Source organism: Chelonia mydas, chromosome 3 (assembly GCF_015237465.2).
Source record: "Chelonia mydas isolate rCheMyd1 chromosome 3, rCheMyd1.pri.v2, whole genome shotgun sequence".
NCBI lineage: Eukaryota > Metazoa > Chordata > Testudines > Cheloniidae > Chelonia > Chelonia mydas.
This window is the reverse complement of record NC_057851.1, coordinates 88,283,076-88,298,324: the sequence shown is the minus strand read 5'-3', so window position 1 is coordinate 88,298,324 and position 15,249 is coordinate 88,283,076.

Genomic DNA, 15,249 nt, shown 5'->3' with positions numbered 1-15,249 from the left:
TTAGCAGTGTGGTATCCCACAGCTGGAGCCTTTCCCTGCCACAGGAAAAGACTCAGGTACTGGCGGAAGGTTCCAGCAGTGGGGAAAGGCTCTGCTAGTTCCCCAACACTGCAGCCTTTCCCTGCAGCTCCCCATTGCTGGAGCCTTTCTCTGCTGCATTCCCCCTGCCAGAGCCTTTCCTGGCCACAGTAACCACTTAACCTTCTCTTTGTTAAGCTAAATAGATTGAGCTCTGTGAGTCTAGCACTATAAGGCACGTTTCTAATCCTTTAATCATACTCATGGCTCTTCTCTGTTGCTGCTATTCTCGCAGGAGCTCTTGCTAGAGATCAAATTGCACAATGGGTATAAAATGCTGCCAGGGCGGGGGCCTTCCAGCTTCTCCACCAACCCCCAAATGCCAATGAACTCTGTGGCCACCAGCCCCCCAATTAATTATGCATTACCCTCCATCCCCATATCCGTTCTGTGCCCCCTCATCGACTCATTTTGTGTCCCCAGACCTCAAAACTGCCCTTACCCCCATTGCAGCTCCACTCCTCCTGCAGCTGTGGAGGCTCAAGGTGTGGAGCAGAGGGGTAGAGAGAGAGGGCAGCTCCAGACCTGAGAGGAGAGAGAAGCAGAGAGCCATGGGGAGGGAGCCCTGAGCTGTTGGACTGTTTCCCCTCCCTCCTGTACTCATCCTTCCTGTGAAAATGATATTTCTTCACCTTGTCCCCCCTCCTTTATCCAAACACTTCTGGGTCTGTGGTGGGGGGGCTATACCTGCCTCCCACAGCAGCTCTGATCAGCTGTTCTTCCCCAGGAGGTGGGAAGTCAGCCAGTGAGGGCTGCTGGGCAAGGCTAGAAATCTCATGAAGGCTGGAGCTTCTCTCACCATTGCCCGACTGGCTCCAGCTGAACCAAAATTATGCTACTGCTGATGAAATTGTGATAGTTGGCCACACTGTGTCCTTGGGAACCCAGGAAGTGGCCTTGGGAGGGGGAAACAGGGAAGCTGACATTTGGGGGCAAACAGCTCATAGGGTAGAGGCCTGTAGAAGAAAGAGCACAGGCTGCAAGTGTGGTGCAAAGCTGCTATAATGCAGCCCAGTATTTGGCACATGTGTTTACCTAAGTACTTTAAATGATAATTAGTGTATTGTTAAATCTGACACACAATTGAGTCTCTGTGGCATACTTTATCCTGTGTTTGCTTGTCCAGTGGGAAATTTACTAATGCATTTACTAATGTTTACAGGTAAATGTGAATCCTAAATTACCTTCAGTGACTTGTTTGTTACAGTCCTCCTTGTAGCTGGATGCTCTGTAGAATCTTGTCTTTGTTATTTGCACAGTAAGCTGAGAATAGAGCTATTACGGAAGGCACAGCAAGTCCTTGGAGAGGCTCCATTGCACTTAGAAGGCCTGATTCTCTTTTCACTCGCTTAAATTAGGAGTAACTCCAATGAAACCAAGAGAGTTATTTTGGTGTAAATCTAGTGTGAGGAGACTCAGACCCACATGTTCTCACTGAGAACTAATAAAGGCAGAACAGCACTAATTATAGTATTCAACTAATAAGACATGGGGAAGGTAACAGCCAGAAAGCACTGACAAGACTTTTCTGAAAGAATGTAACCATAAGGTAAGATTCACTGCCCTGCTTCACTCCCTGTGCACTGTTCAGGCCATTCAAAGGAAGTGGAAAACACACACATTTCCAGCAAAGTGCTGAGCCAGCATATACCCACAACCCTGTTCTACATCCCTATAGCCCTGGTGTAAGGGGCATGGCAAGAGCACACTGTGCGTCTGTTATCCTCAGCATCTTGAATGGTTCCTAGAAGCTTCTGTAACTTACACCACTGCTATATCAGGGAGCTATAACCAACTCCCATCCCTGCCATGCCAGGAGGACTTCAGTGGCAACAGAATCTGCCCAATGTTATCGATATCATCCGGGAAATGGTATGTCACTGACTGAAATAAAATCAAAACACTAGCCTTGATTCTCCATTGCCTTGCACCTTGTTAATCATTTATATCTGTGCAAAGTGGATGCAAAGCTCTACCAAATCAGAGTTTTACATTCATGCTGGAGCTAGGGTGACCAGATGTCTCGATATTATGGGCTTTGTCTTATATAGGTGTAACCCTTCTGCCCGTCAGAGTTGGCAGCAACAAGGGCCGCGTTCAATATCTAGGGGATTCATTCCAATAACACAATGCAAACCGGCTCGAGCCCCCACCCAGTGACCTGGGACAAATATATACCACCCCCGCTGGGTGCCTCCAAGAGGCAATACTTCCCCTCTCGCAAGCACATAATCTGAGTGTAGCAAAAAGCCTTTTAATAACAGAGAGAAACAATGTGGCATTATGTTGGGGAACCACCACCAACAGGATTCGTAACACAACCCATGAGCAAAAAAAACCACCCCAAGCAAATTGGGGTGTGTCCTTTCCCTTTGGTTCTTGAGTCCAGCAACCCCAAATCACCCAAAGTCCCAAAAGTCCAATGACGCAAAAATCTCAGTCCCTGGTCAGGGCAGCCCCAGAGTTCGAAAGTTTATCTGCAGAGCTTTACCTCCCAACCTGGGTGGAGATGGGGCGGGGAGAGAGGTAAGGGGTACCTTACATGATCTGAAGCTGACCGCCCCACAGCTCCATAGGCCTTCGCTCCGCCAGCCGCCCCACGAACTGCTTCGCTCGGCTCCGCTCCTCCACTCCACCAGCCGGTCCACGAACTGCTCCGCTCCACGTCCCACAAGCAGCTCCCGCTGTCCTATGAACTGCTCCACCAGCCTGTCCACAAGGCACTCCAGCTGTCCCACAAACTGCTCCACAATATATCTTCAGGCTCCCCCACTACTTGACACAGTGCTCAGTGATTTCAGCTCTTTGGTGAATTCAGCTTGTAGTATGGGAGCCTCAGTGCTGGTGCACCATTAGTCCAAAGTGAGCTCAGCAGCCTGTAACTAGACTCCTAATGGAATCAAAATTAGCTCTGATATTCCACAGAGGAGGAAGTACAATTAGCATGTAAGGCCCTCACCCAGGAGCCCATGCCACCAAGTATTAATACTTATCCCCAGCCTCTCTCAATTCACAAGTTTGGAACCCATGCACTTGCGAGTGCCTAGCGAGTGCTACTTAGTTGATGGTGAGTCCCTCCATCATAACAAAAGGCCAAGGACAGTTCCACTGTCCTTGATTTCCATAATCAGGATAATAACAATTTATTCTTCCTGCCCCAATAACAGAGACACTGGGGATCCCACAGCAGCCAAAGTGACCATTTGGGCAGCTATGGCCTCATTCTAGGCGGGGTGGGTGTGCCTATGCAAATGAGATCGGCCCCTGAAGTTCTTTTCCACAACTTGCCACACCTCACCACCAGATATCAGGGTGGAGCTCATCCTGACACTGCTTACATAGGCAATTATACACACACACACAGGAAAAAAAAAAGTCCCAATTTTTCAGACTTACAATCTGCTCACCCTAGCTGCAGCTATCATTTTACATCCACTTTGCTTCCAGGCAATAGTGAATTACTAAACTGTCCAATCAAAACAGAACAAGTAACTCTGTCTTTAAAGACCAGAAGCCAGATTGTCCGCTAGTGTAAACTGATCTTGTTCCACTGAAATCAGTGGAGTTACACCCATTTGCACCAAATGAGGATCTGGTTCCAGGAACTTTAGGAATTTTCCTAAATCTAGTTGCAAGGAGTCTGGTTGATTCTCCCCTTGCACCACCTAAAATCAGAAGCACCTTGGTGGAAATCAGTGGAATTACAATAGGGTTAAATCAGCGGGGAATCAATATCAGACCCAAATTTCCTACATATTCCACATATTGCTGTGAAATTCAGAAGGTTCTGTTTCTACTATTCTATTTGCAGCAAGAGCGTTGCACGATAAATTCTATTAGGGTAAGAGGACTACAAAGTGAAATAGAGTGGTTGTATTTAAGGAAACGTGAAACACTGAAATACAGAGAGCACTGTATCCAACATGACTGTGATTTGCCTCCTAAAGGATTTGGCATCCCAATCCCTTAGGTGGCTTTGAAAATATTAACCTGTAAGTAGAGTATTGAAATAAAGTAAACAGCACAATAACAAAACCAAGTTATTTTTCACAAGTGAGGAATTTTTTCTGTTTTGGTAAAATTTTAAATGGAATTCATAATTAAATACAGTTTATGCCACAGCAGGAAGCCTTTTTTGTCCAAGAATATCAGGTTAATCATCTTGGTGGACCAACTCAGCCATCTCATTGACTAAACATCCCCAGATGCTTTATTACGTAATCAAGAATTCTCTTTCAAATGGTTAAAGCCTTCACTTGGCTCTTTGCTTGGCAAGTCTGCAGTTCTCTGGAGACACTATACAGACTTGTCAGTCAAGGCAGGCTGGGCATGGCCACAGCTCTGAAGGTCTAGCACAGGGGTTCTCAAACTTCATTGCACCAAGATCCCCTTCTGACAACAAAAATTACTTCACGACCCCCAGAGGGGTGACCGACCCTGAGCCATCCGAACACCACTGCCCCAAGTGGGGGTGGGTGGTGGGGCAAAGCCTGAGCCCCACCGCTCCAGGAAGGGGAGCCAAAGCTGAAGCTCAAGGGCTTCTGACTCAGGCTTCGGCCCTGGGCCCCAGCAAGTCTAAGCCAGCCCTGGTGACCCCATTCAAATGGAGAGAACTGCTGGTCTAGCAGAACAGCTAGTTCAAGCTGCCTTCAGCTGCTGCAGGCTCTAGCAGTCCTTTCGATGAGCAACCACACAACCAAAAGGGATGTCTCTAGTCTGAAACTTCAGCCAGTTAGATTGTAAGTTTGTGGTGCCTATTCTCATGTAGAGGAGCTCGCTGCAGCAGACCACTGCAGCTCGCCTGGGAAGGCCTCTCAGCAGAGATGAAAGTGGGCCAGTACAGCGTACCAGTAAGAAGTAGTCACTGGTACCGGCCCATACACAGCCAATGTTAAGCTGCCCCTTTTGCGCCCCGCCCCCCCGGCTGCCAATGTGCGGGGGGAGGGCAAAGGGGGACAGCTGCCTGGCGATTTAAAAGGGCCTGGGGCTTCTGGCCACCGCTACCGTGGCAGCGGCTGGAGTCCTGGGCCCTTTAAACCGCTGCCGAGGCCCCAGGCGGCGCGGGCTGGGCAGCATGGAAGGGCTGGCTGGGGGAGGCTGAACCCTAGCCCTGCCCCTTCCACCCGAGGCCCCGCCCCTTTCAGGGGCCTGGAGCCGGGCCTCCGCACCGGTAAGTCTTTTATCTTACTTTCACCCCTGCCTCTCAGGCACCCACCAAGCAGCAGAGAGAAAGAGAAAGATGCAGGGGAGGGTGCAAAAATGCTCAGGCTCCCTCTCAGCCTGTGGGCTGCCTCCCCAAGTGGCCCACCTGACCCCCATAGGTTGCCATTCCCCACCACTTTCTTACCCTCCCTTAAGCCTCTGGCTGTGTAGGGAGGAAGAGAGAGCGTTCCACCCATAGAGTAACAGACAGGTGGTTAAGGGGCTGTCGGTCACTGTTTACATTTATCCTTTTTTCTCTGCACCCTCTATAAAAGTGTGGGTCAGTGTGGCGGCGGGTGGAGCCCCCCCCTTTAGGGAGGCTAGCCTCAGGCTCCGCCCCTTCTGCCCACGTCCTCCCCATGGCCAGAGGCCAGAGCCCCGAGCCCCTCCCTCCCCAGAGCACACCCCACCCAGCCGCAGGAGCCCCGGGCTGGCTGAAGTCTAGAGTGCCCCTTCCCCCCTCAGCTGGAGGAGCCCCAGGTTGGCTGCAGCCCGGAATGCTCCTCCCCCGCCCCCAGCTGGCTGAAGCCGCGCCGTGCCTCCCCGCCCCAGACCCAAGCTGCGCAGGGGAAAAGTGTCTGTTACGGTGCTTTTGATATGCTCCATGCAGGTTCCGGGGCGGCTGAGGAGGCGGTATGTGCCTCCTCAGCTACCCCAGAGCCTGCATGGGGGATAATAAAACAAAACCTTCGTGGCCAAACCCCGCAACCAGGATTTCCGGCGGCCGTGGCCGCAGCAGCACCGGGCGAGGCAGAGCCTCCCCTGGCCTATTATACCCATCGCCTAGGCGTCAGCCCTTATCCAGCATCACCACCCACAAGCACTCAAAAATCATGAGTTGGGTCCCAAACTCAAAAGACTGGCTTAATAAATCCCATTTTTAAAAATATGTCTCTTTCATTGCCTCTGGGCTGTTGTACCTCTGGGGCTCACATTTTCAAGCTTTTCTCTGCCACTTCATTTTCCTCATGAAAATGAGAATTTTCAGGTAATCACATGACTCCAGGAGTTGGGATTTTAAGAAAAATACCAAATATTGTGAGACTTTCAGTAAAACTGTGCCAGTTGCTCTCTGGGCTTTTATGAGGCAAAATGGCTTCTGCTATGTGCAGGCCTTGCCTGCCACTTCACATTATCAGATGCTGTTTTTAGTTGCTCATAACTTTGACAAATTTTCACTGCATGGACTGAAATTTTCCATGCCAGGTGTCTGCCTTAGGCTGGACTTTTTTGGAAACTTTCATCCATAATAGTTCAGCTGTTTCCAAGAATGAGGCTAGGGAAAAATACATTGTTTTGCTCATATTGCATTCTGGTGACCTTTTCGGTGGGAAGCTCTAGTGCCTCAATACATTGGAGTTGAAATTTGATTGCGGGTGGCCTTTGTGTCAGGGATGTGGCTTTCGTGATCCCCATGAAAATCCACCCAAATTTGGCCAAGTTACAAGCCTTTGAAAAATTGCAGTTAGCAAAACGCTCAGTAGAGACTTCTTTGATTTTTTAGCTGCTAATTTCCCAAAAGATCCCATCTGTATGAGGCATGCTTCAGCGTGGGGCTAAGCAGAACTTTCCCTACAAATGCAGCTCCAGGCTGCTGTAAGCCAGGCACCAGAACTGAGATCAAAGAGCGTCTCTTCTGTGCTCCCAATGGTCCCCTACTGGTGCCCAGCAGCCCAGGAAGTGTGGAGGTGGAAGTTGCCTTATTTGACAGCAGAGGACCTGTGGGGGAATGAGATGGAGACAGGAATTGGGGGCTTGGGGGGAGGGGGGCAGGCAGAGACTGGGACTGGCTGGGCAAAGAGACTGAGACTGGAAGCTTGGGATGGAAACAGAAGTCAGTGGGACTGGGAGCCAGTGGGTGGAGCAGTGACTGAGTTCCGATGGGGAACTGGGGGGCGAGGGGGAGGGTGACTGGGACTAGCTGAATAAAGAGACCATGACTGGGATTCAGTGGGGCACAGAGATGGAGATAAAGGGGAGGCAGATCAAATAAGGAACCATGTGGGTGGAGGACTGGAACAAGGAGCTGTGGGGGAGGGAGGGTAGTGACATTGGGCAAGGAATGTAGGGTGAAAGGAATCTGGGACTGAGAGCCAATGAGGATGGGAAACATTGTGTGTGTGTGCGGGGGGGGTGACTGGAGGATGGGGCAGGATGGAAAGAAATGGATCAGATGAGGAACCAGGACAGGGGACATAAAACAATGCTCTCTCAAAATGACTGTAGACAATTATGCAGTGGTGGTGTAGCCATGTTGGTCCCAGGATATAGAAGTTGGTCCAATAAAAAAAAAAAAAATTAGCTCACCCAGCTTGTCTGTAAACATGTTAAAAGTGAATAAGATCATTTTAAAGACAACATAAAATAAACATATTATACTAATAGTATATACTGTATGAATCTGGTTCATCAAAACCAAATGTTTGCTACCACAAAAAAAAAAACAATAGCAGTTGAGTTGAACCTTAGTAATCACTGACCTTAGCAACACCTATCTGTTGAAGGTCCTATTTGTGCATAGGAATGAATCAGCGTTATTGGACACTTACTGATCCAGACACCATTTCAGCATAAGGTTGTCTTATTACCTTGGCTAGGGCCTGATCATGTAGCCGTTGAATGGTGCAGGATCAGACCTTTACTGAGCCACATACCCATGATCGTAGAGAAACCATTTTACAGATGACAAGGTGCACCATGGGCTAATGAAGTCACTAGAGCAGAGAGAGTCCCTGTGGACCTGATTTTGAGAGGAAGGTGGTTCCTACAGCTCCCATTGATATAAGTGAGAATTTCAAGTACACTGCATCTTCCAGGATCAGGCCCTATGAGATGAAAGTCTGTGGTGTTTGTTATCCCATGGGACTATTGATAACATGAACCCTATTATATTGTGATAGTAATCCTGCACTTACTTGTTTTAGCATCAGCACCAAACTCCCTTTCCCAGCTCTTAGCATAAGGAATAATACCAAGGTCTAGTATTATCTACAAGACATTAAAGCAATGCACTATTTCCTCTAAAGTAGCGACAATTATCACTGGAATTATGCCTTAAAACTCACTTCAACCTATTTTTATGAGCTACAGTAGGGAGATCATTAGGAATAGCATTTAGTCTCATTTTTTAAATAAATAAGATTTTACCTATTTTTCTTATGAATTTGGCCCCTTAACTTGTAATTGAGGACTCTGATCCTTTTTAAAGCTAGTGAGTATCTAAAATTGCAGGTGGAGGCGGTAGGATTGGTGGGTACTTAATACTTTTCAGGATCAGGACTTTATAATGGCAGTTCACTCTGATCCAGAGAGACAAGCTGGGTGAGATATTATAGGTATTACCTCATCCTTATCTCTCTAATTCCTGGAACCAACACAGCCACAACAACACTCTAATTGATCAATTCAATTACACTATATATATACATATACACACACATTTAATTCTATATAACTGATAACATGAATGATATACTGTAAAAATGATAAAACAAGCAAACATGGGACTAAATTATGGTATGTACCTGGATGCGACAAAGTTCCTGCTCTACCTTGGTGGGTCTTGCGCTTATTGGTGGATTTGCTCGCCTTGGAGCTTCATGGCAGCCCTCAGCTTGGCCGTTTTTCCTGAACCCACAGTCCAGGTCGACTCCTCCTGTGTCTGACCAGGAGTTGGGAGGTTTGGGGGGAACCCGGGCCTGCCCTCTACTCCGGGTTCCAGCCCAGGGCCCTGTGGAATGCAGCTGTCTAGACTGCCTCCTGGAACAGCTGTGAGACAGCTACAACTCCCTAGGCTACTTCCCCTTGGCCTCCTCCCAACACCTTCTTTATCCTCACCATAGGACCTTCCTCCTGGTGTCTGATCATGGTTGTATTCCTCAGTCCGCGTTCTCACTCTCAGTTCCTGGTGCCTCTTGCTCCTAGCTCCTCACACACACACCACAAACTGAAGTGAGCTCCTTTTTAAACCCCAGGGGCCCTGATTAGCCTGCCTTAATTGATTCTAGCAGCTTCTTGATTGGCTGCAGGTGTTCTAATCAGCCTGTCTTAATTGTCTCCAGAAGGTTCCTGATTGTTCTGAAACCTTCCCTGTTACCTTACCCAGGGAAAAGGGACCTACTTAGCCTGCTCTCCTACTGCTACCCTCTGGCCTGGGCTTTTCTTGCTTTTTACCCCTGCTTTCAGCTTCCCCCCCTGACCGGGCCAGACACTCTCTCCCTTTCTTTTCTTTTGTTGTTTTTTTTTCTTTCTCCGCTGTTGCTAGAGTGCTGGCCGGCTGCCGGCCGGCTGTTAGCCCCCCCGCCCGCCGTCGGACGCTGCTGCTGCTCCAGCTAAACCTCCGAGGGGGGGGCCTGCTGACCTGCTCCCAGAAGTGGGGGAGTGGAAGGACCCAGCCCCCAGACGCAGCCGCTTGCTGTTTGTCTGCGGACCCGTCTCCGGTTGAGAGGAATCTTATCACTTGTTCCAGCATTTCTGGAATGCAAAAAAGAAAACCTGGAACAGACAAAGAAACAGACGTCTACCAGAGGAACACTGCCGGGGGCCCAAGACTGAGTACCTTTCGAACTGTGCTCTCGTGTGGGGGGAGGCTTTGACTGTGTCATGACTGTGTTTGTAGGGACACAGGGGGTGTGGCACGGAGCTGCCCCCCGATCCATCTGTGTCCTCCCAACCCCCACACTACCATCTTCACAACTGCTTCCTCCACCGTCATTGCTGGCTGTTTAACATCTGCCTCTGGACTTAGCTGCTCGCCCTGATTCCACCGTGTGGGCCAGAAGCACCAGTCAACCAAACAGGACTCTCTGGACAAGCGTACGGTGGTTCATGTGCCCCCCCCCCAAACTGCCCATCCCACAGCCTGTCCCTTTTTACCTGACCCCAACTCCTGTTAACCACCTGCCACCACCCTCGCTGGGGCATCGGCAATGGAGGGCACCGGGGTGACCTCCGCCACTGCTATGCCCACCGCCTCCCAGACTCTCGGGGAGCCCCCCCAGCCGGCGGGAAAGGCCAGGGCAAGAAGAAGGGGAAGGGCCCCGCTAAAACTACCAGGCCCTCCGTGGCAGGGGCCACCCCCACTGCTGTGGCCCCGCCACCGACCATGGTGTCCCTCCCCGCTGCCCCCTTCACCAGCTCTGCGGGTGTCCCTCCCTCCCCCCAGGACGTATGCTCGGGCAGCAGCAGCCCTCCGACCTGCCGCCTCGTCATCTCTCCCACCCACCGCCTCCGCCACCATCAACAGCAGCCGGGGCCCCTTCCCCACCATGACAAGGAAGCACGGTGTCCGATGCCTGCTGGTGCCTGCCTCGCCCCACGTGGAGACCTACGTGCGGGCGTTGGCGAGGGTGGTGGGGCCCTCAGCCATTGTGGTGGCCTCCAAAATGTATAGGAAAGTCGTCTTCTTCTTAGCATCGGAGGCTGCCGCCTAGGAGGCGGTGGAGAGGGGCCTGGTGATGGGGGGGTGTTTGTCCCCCTAGAGCCGCTAGAGGACCTGGGCGTCTGCCTGGTCCTGACCTCTGTCCCTCCTTTTCTACCCAATGCTGCCCTGTTACCCGCCCTTTCCACCCTGGGGAAACCTGTTTCTGTCATCAGCCCTCTCCCGTTGGGCTGCAAGGACCCCACCCTCCGTCACATCTTTTCCTTCCACCGGCAAGTGCAGCTTCTACTGCCGTTGGCGGCGCGTGACAGAGAGGCGCTTGAGGGGTCCTTCCTAGTCCCCCACCAGGGGGCCCATTACCGGGTGTATTTCTCCACGGGGGAAGCCCGGTGCTACCTCTGCCGGGCGTCAGGGCATGTCCGGAGGGACTGCCCCTTAGCCCGGCAAGGAGGGGCATCTGGGATCCCCGAGACCCGGCAGGACATTGGCCCCATCATTGCCGACGCCCCTGGCCACCCGATACCTGAACCCGCCCCCGCTCCTCTTCGGACCACCACTTCTCCCGCTCAGGCCCAAGGGGCACCTCCCCTACAATGCCCAGACGAGCTCCTCCGCACGGACTACAAAATCGTAGCGAAAGCAATCTCGCTGCGGCTAGGGTCTGTGCTGGCAGACATGATCCACCCAGACCAGACCTACACTGTCCTGGACCGCAGTATCTTTGATAACCTATTTATGGTTCGGGACCTTTTGGAACTCGGGCGTAGAGATGGTCTGTCATTCGCCCTCCTGTCCCCAGATCAGGAGAAGGCGTTCGATAGGGTGGACCACGGGTACCTCCTGAGCACTCTGCAGGCGTTTGGCTTCTGACCCCAGTTTGTGGGTTTTCTCTGGGTGCTGTACACTTCCGCAGAGTGTCTGGTTAAGCTCAACTGGACCCTGACCGAACCATTTAGCATCGGGAGAGGAGTATGGCAGGGGTACCCCCTCTTGGGCCAACTGTACGCTCTGGCGATTGAACCCTTCCTTTGTCTCCTCCGCAGGAGGTTGACAGGGTTGGTGCTGCGGGAGCCGGAGCTGCAGCTAGTCCTGTCAGCGTACGCTGATGACATGCTCCTCGTGATCCAGGACCCCTGCGACTTGGCGCTGGTGGAGGCTTGCCAGGCCATCTATTCGGCAGCCTCCTCCGCCCAGGTTAACTGGGTCAAGAGCTCTGGCTTGGCGGTAGGAGACTGGCAGCAGGCAAGCTCCCTCCCACCCGCGCTTCAGACCATCCGGTGGAGCGCGGGTCCGCTGCTCTACCTCGGCGTTTACCTTTCTGCCACGCATCCCTCTCCGCCGGAAAACTGGGAAAATTTAGAGGACGGGGTGATAGAGCGGCTCCGGATATGGACGGGACTACTCCAATGTCTCTCCCTCCGAGGGAGAGCGCTGGTGCTTAATCAACTAGTCCTGTCCATGCTCTGGTACCGGCTCAACACCCTGGTCCCGGCCCCGGTTTTCCTGACCAACCTCCGGACATCGATTCTGGGGTTCATTTGGTCAAGAACGCACTGGGATCCTGTAGGGGTTCTTCATCTACCCCTGAAGGAAGGAGGATAGGGCCTGAAGTGTCTATGCACTCAGGTCCGTGTCTTCCGCCTCCAGGCCCTACAGAGGCTCCTCTATGGTGCAGGCAGTTCGGCGTGGAGCACACTGGCGCACGCCATCCTGCGCCGCATCCGAGGGCTCCGATATGACCGGCAGCTCTTTTATCTCCATCCGGGAGGTCTTCCGCGAGACCTCTCGGGGCTGCCGGTCTTCTACCAGGACCTCCTCCGGACTTGGAAACTGTTTTTAACGACCAGGTCCGTGGCGGCCACCAAGGGGGTAGATCTCCTCGTGGAGCCCCTGCTACACAACCCCCAGCTCCGTGTGCAGGTGGCAGAGTCCCGCTCGGTGTGCCAGAGCTTGATCCTGGCAGAAGTCATGAGAGTCGGAGACCTCCTGGACTACGACCGGGGAGACTGGCTGGATTCTCTGACTCTCGCCCGGCGCATGGGGCTCTCCAGACCTCGCACCCCCCGGCATGTACTTCAGGAGGCGAAGGCCGCTTTGCCGCCCGCTGCTCGAGCTTACTTCGACCGGGTCCTGCTCGAGGGCATGCCCCGCCCACCCTCTACCCCAGGCCCACCGGACCTTTTAATTGGACCCCTGCCCCGCAGACCCAATCGACCCCCTCACCCCTTCACTGCGAGCCGGCTGCATGAACTGCAGCCGGTATGCTTCCAAACCGCGCCAAGGAAACATCTATACACGCTCGTGCTCCACACCCTTCACGCCCTCACCCTAGTATCCCGCCCCGACACAAAGTGGCGAGACCTTCTTCCACCTTTGGAGGGTGAGCAGCCCCGGTGGGCCAGCCTATATTCCACCTTGGTTCCGAGGCCCGTCGGGGACATCAGTTGGCAGCTCCTTCATGGAGCTGTGAGCACGGGCAAGTACTTGGCGTGGTTCACCCCCGTCCCAGATACTTGACCCTTTTGTGGTGTGAGGGAAAACCCTGGCGCACGTATATTTGGAGTGTGCCAGGCTGCAGCCCCTGTTCCAGCTCTTCACAAATCTCCTATTACGTTTTTGGTTGCATTTTTCCCCTCACCTTTTTATTTATGCACTCCCCATCCGTGGCCTCACAAAGTCACGGGATCTCCTAGTTAACCTCCTCCTGGCCCTGGCTAAAATGGCCATCTATAAAACCAGAGAGAGGAGGTTGACCGATGGAGTTTCCTGTGACTGTGGGGCCGTTTTCCGATCCTTGGTCCGTTTACGTATCCGGGCGGAGTTCCTCTGGGCGGCATCCACCGACTACCTTGATGCTTTTGAGGAGCGGTGGGCGCTGTCCGAGATTCTCTGCTCGGTGTCCCCGTCCGGGTCCCTTTGTTTGACCCTTTGATTGGGGGAGAGAGTAAGGGACCCCAGTCCCAGCCATTGCTGCTGCAGACACCACCACCTTAGAGGGGTCCTTTCACATGTGAGTGCACTTGCCGCCCCCCCCCCCCGGATTGTCCAGCCCACAGCCTGCCCCTCTTGTTGGGTGCTTTCAGAGGAGGGAATTGTTGGTGACACTCGGGCATGGCGCCAGGTAACTCAAGGGGGTGGAAGACCACGAGAGTCGATGAAGCCCCTCGCTCTGGGCCAGCAGGTAACTCAGAAGGGTGGAAGACCACGAGAGTCGAGGAAGCCCCCCGCTCTGGGCCCAGGCAAGCTTGAACACTTCCCTCCCCTGAAGCTAATGAGAAAACAATTGTGATTGGTTGCTATGTTACACATTGCATATGCTGCTGTTTTTACTTTGTAAGTGTGTTATGCAAATAAAAAAATATCTTTTGCTTCAAAAAAAAAATTACTCTCCCATAGCCATCTGGCCCGACCCTGTCACATATCCCCCCCTCTGCTCAACACTACGGGGCTGGGCAACTTGGGATGTCAGGCAGTGTACTCGTGACAAGCCATCTGCATTGCCATGGTGGCTTCCAGCCCAGTGTTGTATAGTGAATTAGAAAGGTTTTAGGGTCAGGAACCATCTGATCACCCTTGCGTTCTTCTCTTTATTTCGCTGCATCCACTGGAGGGGTGCATGGTCGGTCACAAGGATAAACCGTCGTCCCAGAAGGTAATAACATAGTGTTTCCATGGCCCATTTCACAGCTAGGCACTCTCTTTCAACCATGGCATACTTCTGCTCTCTCGGGAGGAGTTTCCTGCTGAGGTAGAGGATTGAGTGTTCTTCATCTCCGACCATCTGTGATAAGACAGCTCCCAATCCTACTTCAGATGCATCTGTTTGTAAGATGAATTCTTTGTTGAAGTCTGGGGCTATAAGCACTGGGTTACTGCAGAGGGCTGTCTGTAGATCCATGAATGCTTTCTCTACGGCATCTGTCCACTTCACCATGTCTGGACCCTGGGCTTTTATAAGGTCTGTCAGGGGACTTGCTCTGGTAGCAAAATGGAGAATAAATCATCAGTAGTACCCCACCACACCCAGGAATGCCCGGACTTGCTTTTTCTGATTCAGCCGGGGCCAATTTTGGATAGCCTCTAGTTTGTTTAGTTGGGGCTTGACCATGCCTCTTCCTACAATGTAGCCAAGGTATTTAGCCTCGGCTAGCCCTATAGCACACTTGGCTGGGTTGGCTGTGAGGCCAGCCTCTCTTAGCATCTCCAGAACCGCTTCCACCTTTGCTAAGTGGGTTTCCCAGTTGGGGGTGTGAATAATCACATAATCCAGGTATGCCGCTGCATAACTGGTATGGGGCCGTAGGAGCTTGTCCATAAGACGCTGGAAGGTGGCAGGTGCCCCATGCAGTCCAAAAGGAAGAACAGTATAATGAAACAGACCCTCTGGTGTAGAGAATGCCATCTTTTCTTTCGCATCTTTGAAAAGGGGAATCTGCCAGTATCCCTTTGTTAAATCAAGGGTGGTCAAAAATCGGGTATTGCCCAGGCGGTCAACTAAGTCATCGATATGGGGTATGGGGTATGCATCGAATTTGAATATCTCATTCAGCCAGCGAAAGTCATTACAAAACCTAGTGGTGCCATCGGGT